Source organism: Carcharhinus amblyrhynchos, chromosome 4 (assembly GCF_965287045.1).
Source record: "Carcharhinus amblyrhynchos chromosome 4, sCarAmb.v2.hapA, whole genome shotgun sequence".
Lineage (NCBI taxonomy): Eukaryota > Metazoa > Chordata > Chondrichthyes > Carcharhiniformes > Carcharhinidae > Carcharhinus > Carcharhinus amblyrhynchos.
Genome location: NC_137327.1, coordinates 2,817,229 through 2,827,797, shown reverse-complemented (window position 1 = coordinate 2,827,797; position 10,569 = coordinate 2,817,229).

Below are 10,569 nucleotides of genomic sequence, written 5' to 3'. Positions count from 1 at the left end.
AACCTAACCCGCACATCTTTGGACTGTCCAGAGCACCTGGAGGAAACCCACACAGACACGGGGAGAATGTGCAAACTCCATGCAGACAGTGACCCAAGCCAGGAATCGAACCTGGGTCCCTGGAGCTGTGAGGTAGCAGTGCAAAGCACAAAGTTGTAATAATATAAAGACATCAGGAAAGAGCTTAAACAGGAACTTAGGAGAGCAAAAAGAGGCCATGAAATGTCCTTGGCAGGTAGAACTAAGGAGAATCCCAAGGCTTTTTATGCGTATATAAGGAGGGAGGGGATCGCTAAGGAAAGGGTAGATCCACTCGAGGACAGTGGAGGGAATTTGTTTGTGGAGCAAGATGAGGTGGGTGAGGTCCTTAATGTGTACTTTGCATCAGTATTCACAAAGGAGAAGGATGTGGTGGATGGTGAGTGTAGAAAGGAGAATGTTAACATTCTAGGACATGCTGAGATAAAAAGGGAGGATGTATTGGAGAAAAGCAAATTACTGCAGATGCTGGAATCTGAAACCAAAAGGGAAAATGCTGGAAAATCTCAGCAGGTCTGGCAGCATCTATAGGGAGAGAAAAGAGCTGACGTTTCGAGTCCAGATGGTCCTTTGTCAAAGCTCAAAGGCACAGAAAGTGGGAGATATTTATACAGCAGGGGGAGGGAATGAAAAATGAGTCATTGCCACAGAAACCAAGGGAAAGGCTGCTAATGGCAGCCCACAGAGAGAATAAAGGGTGTGAATGGCCAAATGGCAGAGAAGCTGAAATGAAGATGTTGGGGCAAGGGAGGGGGGAATGGATGGGACAGAGGTAAAATTTAAAAGAGGGGGAGAGAAGGTAAGGGAAGGGGGATAAAGTAGGGGAAAAGAGTGGTGAAGGGGAAAGAAAAATGAAGAAGGACAATAATGAAGTAAAAGATAGAGAACAATAAAAAATTAAAATAGAATGAAAGCAGAGAGGTTGAGTTGGGGTAGAGCAAATCATCTGAAGTTGTTGAATTCGATGTTGAGACTGGAAGGCTGTAAGGGGCCTCACTGGAAAATGAGATCCTGTTCCTCCAGGTTGCATTCACTTGGACAACAATCCCACCCAGGCCCTATCCCCATAATCCCCATAAGCCCTTACTTTATCCCCCTTCCCTTACCTTTTCTCCCCCTTTGCTTCCCCTTTTCTAAATTTTACCTCTGTCCCATCCATTCCCCCCTCCCCTGCCCCAACATCTTCATTTCAGCTTCTCTGCCGTTCGGCCATTCACACCCTCTATTCTCTCTGTGGGCTGCCATTAGCAGCCTTTCCCCTGGTTTCTGTGGCTCTGACTCATTTTTCATTCCCTCCTCCTGCTGTATAAATATCTCCCACTTTGACAAAGGGTCATCTGGACTCGAAACGTCAGCTCTTTTCTCTCCTTACAGATGCTGCCAGACCTGCTGAGATTTTCCAGTGTTTTCTCTTTTGATTGAAGGTATTGAAGGTTTTGAAAAACATTAAGGTGGACAAGTCCCCAGGGCCAGATAGAGACTATCCCAGAATACAGAGAGAGGCGAGGGAAGATATTGCTGAGGCCTTGGCCAAAATCTTTGTATCCTCTTTAGTCATGAGGGGTACCAGAGAATTGGAGAGTAGCTGACATTGTTTCTCTGTTTAAGAAGGGCAGAAGAGACAATCTGGGAAATTACAGGCCTGTGAGCCTTACATCAGCGGCGGGGAAATTGTTGGAGAAGATTTTTAGAGACAGGATATACTCACATTTGGAAGAGAATAGACTTACTAGCGATAGGCAGCATGGTTTTGTGAAGGGGAGGTCGTGTCTCACAAACTTGATTGGGTTCTTTGAGGAAGTGACAAGAAAAATTGCCCAGGGCAGGGCAGTGGATGTTGTACACATGGACTTTAGTAAAACCTTTGATAAGGTTCCTCATGGCAGACTGATACAGAAGATGAAGTCATATGGGATCCGAGGTGAGCTGGTAAGATGGATACAAAACTGGATTGGGCATGGAAAGCAGAGAGTAGCAACGGAAGGGTACTTTTCTAACTGGAAGTCTGTGAAAAGCGGTTTTCCACAAGGATCAGTGCTGGGACCTCTGTTGTTTGTAATATATAGAAATGATTTGGAGGAACATGTAGGTGGTCTGAAAAGTAAATTTGCAGATGATACACAAATTGGGGGAGTAGTGGATAGTGAGGATTGTCAGAGGATACAGCAGGATATCCAAAGTGCATCATTTCACACTTTTCAGGATTAAATTCCATCTGTCACTGATCTGCCTGTCTGTATCTTTCTGCAACCTGAGACCTTTTGCCTCACACTTAACTGCCCTGCCAATATTCTTCTCATCCACAAATTTACTTCTTACTCATCATCGTCCCCTCCTTCCTCCCACAACATTCTCATCTATGTTGTTTATATATATCATGAACAACAAGGGACCTAACACTGATGCCACTGCTCGCTGGCCTCCAGTCACAAGCAGCTTTCTACTACTACCCACTGTCTCCTGCCGCTAAGCCACTTTTGGATCCAACTTGCCAAGTTGTCCTGGATCTCATTTGCTTTTACCTTTATCAGTCACCTATGTGGGACTTTGTCAAAGGCTTTGTTGAAGTCCATATAAACTACCCTCATGAGCAGAGGGATCTAGGTGTATGTGTACATAGATCCCTGAAAGTTGGGAATCAGGTAGATAAGGTTGTTAAGAAGGCATACGGTGTCTTGGCGTTTATTGGTAGGGGGATTGAATTTAGGAGTCGTAGCGTCATGTTGCAACTGTACAAGACTCTGGTGCGGCCGCACTTGGAGTACTGTGTGCAGTTCTGGTCCCCACATTACAGGAAGGATGTGGAGGCTTTGGAGAGGGTGCAGAGGAGGTTTACCAGGATGTTGCCTGGTATGGAGGGGAGGTCCTATGAGGAGAGACTGAGGGATTTGGGGTTGTTTTCGCTAGAAAGAAGGCGGCTAAGAGGGGACCTTATTGAAACATATAAGATGATTAGAGGTTTAGATAGGGTGGACAGTGATAGCCTTTTTCCTCGGATGGAGAAAGCTAGCACGAGGGGGCATGGCTTTAAATTAAGGGAGGGTAGTTATAGGACGGATGTCAGGGGTAGGTTCTTTACCCAGAGGGTGGTGAGGGATTGGAATGCCCTGCCTGCTGCAGTTGTAAATGCGCCTAGTTTGGGGGCATTTAAGAGATCCGTGGATAGGTTTATGGATGAAAAGGGATTGGTTTAGGTTAGTGGGTCATTGTTTTTTAACTGGTCAGCGCAACATCGTGGGCTGAAGGGCCTGTTCTGCGCTGTAATGTTCTATGTTCTATGATATAAATCAGCTGGAGACTTGGACCAAAAGATGGCAGATGGAATTTAACCTGGACTAAATGTGAGGTGATGTGATTTGGAAGGTCTGGTGCAGAAGGAAAGTTTACAGTAAACGGTAGAGCTTTTAGAAATATTAGCATATCGGGGGAGTTAGATGAGCAGATCCATAGTTCCCTGAAAATGGCAACTCAGGTAGACAAGGTGGTAAGAAGGTGTACGGCACTCTGGCCCTCATCGGTCAGGGTGTTGAGTATAGGAATTGGAAAATGCGGCTGTATAAGACTTTGGTTAGGCTGCATTTGGAATATTGTGTACAATTCTAGTCACTACACTACTGGAAGGATGTTGATACATTAGAAAGGGTGCAGAAGAGATTTACCAGGATGTTGCCTAGGTTGGAGGATACAGACTATGAAGAAAGGTTGAACAAACTTGGATTGTTTTCGTTGGAGAGTCGGAGGATGAGGGGGGGATAGAGGTTTACAAGATTATGACAGGCTTGGACAGGGTGGATAGTCAGAGTCTTTTTCCCAGGGTTGAAGGGTCAATTACTCGGGGCTTGTGTTGAAAGTGAGAGGGGGAAGTTTAAAAGAGGTGTAAGGGGCAGTTTTTCACACAGAGGGCGGTGAATGCCTGGAACGCGCTGCCGGAGGAGATGGTGGAAGCAGATTCTACTATAACGTTCAAAAGGCATCTGGATAGATACAGGAATAGACAGGAAATAGAGGGATATGGACCACATAGAGACAAGAAAATATTAAATTAGACAGGCATCTGTGTCAGCACAGACTTGGTGGGATGAAGGGCCTGTTCCTGTGCTGTCATGTCTTTTGTTCTATATTAATAGGGGCATACAGTACAAGAGCAAGGAGGTTATGCTGAATTTTTATGAGGACACTATTTTGTCCTCAGCTATGGTATTATGTCCAGTCCTGGTCTGGGTGCTGCGCTTTGGAGAGAGTGCAGCAAGGATTCACGAGAATGTTCCAGAGGTGAGGAAATCGTTGGAAAATTCCACCCAAGGGATTCCTCCTCATCTCAGACCAAAATGGCCAACTCTTATTCTGAGGCTGTGGTCCTCTCCTTCTACGCAACACCCCTAGCCGGGGGGAACATCCTTCCTGCAGCTACCCTGTCGAGCCCTGTAAGAATTTTGTAGACTTCAGTGAGATCATTCCTCATTCTTCTAAACTCCAGGGAATACAGGCCTGGTCTCCTCAATCTCTCCTCACAGGACAATCCCACCACTCCAGGGGTCAGTTTGGTGAATTTCTTTGCACTCCCTCTATGGCCAGTATATCCTCCTTAGGTAAAGAAAGCAAACCAAATACTCCAGGTGTGCTCTAGCCAAGGCTCTATATAACTGCAACAAGGTTTCTTTACTCCTGGACTCAAATCCTCTTACAATAAAGACAATTTTACTGTTTGCCTTCCTAATTGCTTGTTGCACCTTTATGGTAACTTTCAGTGACTTATGAACAAAGATACCCAGGTCCCATTGGACATCAACACTTCCCAATCTCTCCCTATTTCAGAAATATTCTGCATTTTTGGACCAAAGTGGATAACTTTACATTTTTCCACGTTATTTTCCATCTGCCATGTCTTTGTCCACTCACTCAGTCTGTCTAAATTTTCATGAAGTCTCTTTGCATCCTCCTCACAACTCACTTTCCCACCTAGTTTTGTGTCATCAGCAAACCTGTAAATATTGCAGTGAATCCACACATTGATTTAGGTTGTGAACAGCTGGGACTCAAGTACTGACCCTTCTTCAACCCCCAAGAGTCACAGCCTGCCAACCTGAGAATAGCCCATTTATCCCTACTCTCTGCTTTCTGCCCATTAACCAATCCTCAATCCATGGCTATATATATACCCCAATCTCACTGTACTCAGGTTTTGTTTAATAATCTCTTGTGTGGGATCTTATTGAGGGCATTCTTACAATCCAAATACATCACACTGGTCCCCCCTTATCTTTTCTGCTAGTTACATTTTGAAAAATCTCCAAGGGATTTCCCCTTCATAAATCCACCTTGATTCTGCTCAGGTGCCAGGTATTTGGATCCTAAGTTACAATGAATAGTGGATCGTATCAAATAGCAAGTACCTTTAGCTGTTTACAGCAGGCAGAGAGAGTACTCACTATACTCACCCACCCTGTGCTTATAAAACTCAAAACGTGGTGTCCAACATTCGATGTGATTCTGCAATTGGACAAAGCCTAATAAACAATCCTGAGTGTGCTCAGAATGACACTGAAAACCAATTTAAGATTGTCAGTAGGGCTCGCAGTGTGACTCACATACGAATGCTAAAACTACATGTACTCACATGCAAGGCCCTGTCAGTTACCAATAGAAGGAACTTATCCAAACACTGTGACGTTTTGAACTAAACAAAAGCTTCACTCCTGTAGGCAATGCCTTATCCAATCAGAGTCGATCTGCCTGGTTTGAATTTGAACAAAAGCTCGGCAGTTAACTGTTCCGTGCTGCATTCTCCATGGCAACTTCCCCATCAGTCAAATTCTACTTGCCAACCAATCGGCACTCTCTTCTCATGCAGCATAAATTGTTGTGCAGTTTGGTAATTTCTTGTGAGCTATTCCGATGCATGCAAAATGAAAAGCTTTTTCAGCAATATTAATTTCTTTCAGATCCTCCGTCTCTCTAGTCTTTTGGTTCTCTAGTATTTGAGGGAGATATTTTGTATCATCCTCCATGAAGATAGATACAAAGGGTAAATCTTCTGGTCAGCAAAGAATAGAAATGTATTCATTATAGGAGATTCTATAGTCAGGGAGAGAAACAGGTACCTCGGTAACCGTCAGTGTGAGTCCCACACAGTGTGTTACCTTTCTGGAAGGTAAAGAACATCATAGGGAAGGTGCAGGACATTCTGTAGGGAGAAGGGAGTGAGCCAGAGATTGTGGTACACCTTCATGGAGGAAGAAGATATTGAGATCCTACATGCTTGGGAAATCAGAGACAAAAAAGGGACTTGGGAGTCATTTTCAAGATTCTCTTAAGGTTCACATGCAGGTTCAGTCGGCAGTTAGGAAGGCAAATGCAATGTCGGCATTCATGTCTAGAGGACAAGAATACAAGAGCAGGGATGTACTTCTGAGGCTGTATAAGGCCCTGGTCAGACTCTATTTGGAGTATTGTGAGCAGTTTTGGACCCCGTATCTAAGGAAGGAGGTGCTACCCTTGGAAAGGGTCCAGAGGAGGTTCACAAGAATTATCCCTGGAATAAAGAGCTTGTCGTATGAGGAATGATTGAGAACTCTGTGTGGCATGCTTACCTTCAGCAATTGGGCATTGAGTATAAAAACTGACAAGTCATGTTGCAGCTGTATAGAACTTTAGTTGGGTCACATTTGGAATACTGCGTACAGAGACCGAAGAAATTGTTTCTGAAATTGGCAATATGGGTTAGAGACGAGAAATGAAACTGCAAAGTTTGCTCAATAGTAAAGAAATGAGAGTTGTTAAAAATGTATCAGTGACCACCAAGTCCCAGACGCAGAGAGACTTCCCGTCTATTACCTCCAACAAGCACACACAGGTAAACAATGTGTCCACGCAGCTTAACTTCCACAGCACTGTTGATCATTCATCTGATCCAAGTCGGATCAGGCTGGCCACATGCTGCTGGACTGTGGGGCTCTTACCCTCCAGGTGACAGCTCAGATGTTGTGTATGATACATCACAGAGCGGGGTATTATCCGCCCAGTGTCTGGGACAGCGTTTCACTCTCAGCCAAAGGCACCAAACCCACTGACCATTCACCCATTGGCGACTTGTGTTATCTTACTCTGTTTAACTTGACCAATTTACTTGCCAATGTTCACCATACTTCAGAGTTATTCATCAGGTGTGAAACATTTTGAGATGTTTTGAAGAGATATGAGGAAGTGTTATTTAAAGATGAGGATTTATTCTTACAAAAACCTTTCTCCTGGATTATAATAAGGCTTTTCTTGAATTTTTCCATGTTGCTCCCTCTCCTTCCCAACAGATTACAATTTCCCTTTCCCTCGTGCCTGCAAAGAGTTCATTTTCTCAACAAGTGAAGGTGTTCCTGCAGCAATTTGAATGTTGTAACTGAAAAATGTTAATGATAAACTGCTTGTGCATTCATCAGGATTCTGTTGCACGGTAACAAATCACAACACTGACCTGGTCATTGCAGTTTTATTTAACCCTTTGAGTCGTCACTCTGTCTCTCAATCCTTTCTCCTCCTCATAGCACTGATTCTTGTGGGAATGGAATTCTATCACTGTCGGATCATCTCTGGAACTGATCAATATATCAGCAAGAACCAACCAACGTCCAATATAAGACCATGGTCAGGCAATCTCTGTGACCTTGCTCTGATGCCAAGCAACTTTCCATGACTTCTTCCAATGCCAGCCAAGCTCTGGTTCCTCACCAAATAACCATCGCCCAAGTTTGATCCATGACGGTGTCAGGCATGATGTCCAACATTGGCCAATTGGCAGTGCCGATTGGCATCCATGGATTTTACAGCAGGGGTCACTGTATGACCATCTGGGGGTGACCTCCTGGAAAACAGTCCAATGGGAACATGTAAACTGAATGGACAAAAAGGGCATAGAGACACCAGAGAAGGTACAATATAGATTTACAAAGATGATACCAGAACTGAGAGGTTATAACTTCCAGGAAAGCACAAAGAACAACACAGCACAGGAAACAGGCCCTTTGGCCCTCCAAGCCCACGTCACCCATTTTAACCTCAGTGAGCGCCTCATTCCAATCTTTCTTCTAACTACGACTTTTGTCCACACCTCTTGGACTCCACAGTAAAGGGGTACAAATTTAGAGAATTTTAAGTGCGCCAGATTAAGAGAAGTCTAATTTAGGGACAATTTGTTAACACCAATCAGCCTAAAAGCACGTTTTTGGGGTGTGGGAGGAAACCAGAGCACCCGGAGAAAACCCACGCAAGTACGGGGAGAATGTGCAAACTCCCACAGACACCGACCCAAGTCGGAGATCCGACCCGGGTCCCAGTAACTGCACAGCAAACAGTGATAGTCACTGAGCTGTCGTGTTGCCCACCAGCTGGTCCAGTTTAAGCGTACACTAATGACGTGAAGCAGTAGGCAGCTCTCGAAGCAACATCCAAGAGCAGCCCCCACACGACCCACCGCGTGTATGTCCCTTGTTGGCCAACAAGGCGGATGGAATCGCCTGTGGATGTAAAAATAGAGACATCAATAAACATACAAAATGGTAGGAATAACATTTACCAACATTGTACTCCATCTGCCAGACCCTCGCCCACTCATTTAGGCTATCTGTATCCCTTTGCAGACTTATTATTCCTACCATTTCGGTAGGAATAACAGCAAAATGGACTATTATTTAAATGGTAAACAGCATGCTGCTGTGCAGAGGGACTTGGTGTCCTTGTGCAAGAATCTCAAGGAGTTGGTTTGAGGTGCAGTAGGTAATTAAGAAGGCAATGAAGGCAAAGGAATTTTGTCCTTCGTTGCTAGAGGGATGGAGTTTAAAAACAGCGAGGTTATGTTGCAGCTGTATAAGGTGCCGGTGAGGCCACACCTGGAGTACTGTGTACAGTTTTGGTCTCCTTCCTTGAGAAAGGATATACTGGCACTGGAGGGGGTGCAGAGGAGATTCACTAGGTTGATTCTGGGTTGAGAGGGTTGGCTCAGAGACTGAGTAGACTGGGGCTATACACATTGGAATTCAGAAGAAGGAGGGGAAATCTTATAGAAACATATAAGATTATGAAGGGAATAGATAAGATAGAAGCAGGGAAGCTTTTTCCACTGGCGGGTGAAACTAGAACTAGGGGGCATGGCCTCAAAATAAGGGGGAGCAGATTTAAGACTGAGTTGAGGAGGAACTTCTTCACACAAAGGGTTGTGAATCTGTGAATTCCCTGCCCAGTGAAGCAGTTGAGGCTCCCTCATTGAATATTCTTAAGGCAAGGATAGATACATTTTTGAACAGTAAAGGAATTAAGGGTTATGGTGAATGGGTGGGTAAGTGGAACTGAGTCCACAGAAAGATCAGCCATGATCTTATTGAATGGTGGAGCAGGATCGAGGGGCCAGATGGCCTACTCCTGCTCCTAGTTTTTATGTCTCAGGTTCTGTGCACACCAACATTACTACAGGAACAGGGGAAGGCTATTAGGCCCCTCCAGTTTGTTCTGCCACTCGGTTAGATGATCTGTGTCTTACCAGCATACGCCTGACTTGGTTTCATAACCTAACTATCCTCAAGTAGCAAAGAAATTATCAATGTTTGCTTTGAAACTTTCAGTTGACTTCCAGCCACAAGTTTCCTGGGAGAAATTTCCAGATTTCCACATTCCTTTATGAAGAAATGCTTCCTGACATTACCCGAGATTTCAGATAACGCCCCCTGATTCTAGACTGAAACAACCCCGTCTCGCTCTGCAGTCACCCCAACCAGAGAAAATTGCTTCTCTCCATCTACTCCAGCCTATTGGAGATAAAGACCAACACTGGAAGAGTTGACCCTTCCTGTGTTCCAGTTGGCCTCAGTACCATTGGGCTCGTGAGTGGAAAACACCAGCCTGAGATCCAGGCCCTTAATTGTGTCCTGGGGAACCCCTTGCTCTAGAGTTGAGCTCAGAGGCCAACAGTGGGCTCTGTTGTGAAAGTCCTCCAAGTCGAATAGCTCTTCAAAGCAGGCAGGTTGAGAATGAACATTTGGACAAGGTATCAGTTACTGGGCAACTGTAACCCAGGGAAGGTTCTTCAGGAGACACTGGAAGACGGGGCCAATGCTCCCAGTGTCTAGCAAATCACCTGCGATCTATTCAGCTCCTTCCAACAGAGAGGAAATTCAGTTGGGATTTATAAGGAGCAGAGCATGATTAATGTCAGGTTTACACTTTGGTTGAGACAGTTCTGTGCCTCAGTTAATGGTTAATAGTTAATACAGTGACAATGCAATACCCAAATGGATAACTGTTTATAAACAATACACATCGCTCTATATCGTACAGATCTCTGCTCAGACCATATCTGAAATATTACAGCTAGTCCTGACTCGCTTTGCCATAGCTAGCTGATAGAAAGTGGAAGTTCCAAGGGGGAATGATTCCTCACTTAAGGAAGCTCTGCAGCTCAGACCAGCTTCACGAGTTGTTTACTTTCCAACACCTCGATCAGGGGCAGACCAAGATCAATACGATAATGGGGCTCAATATTGATAG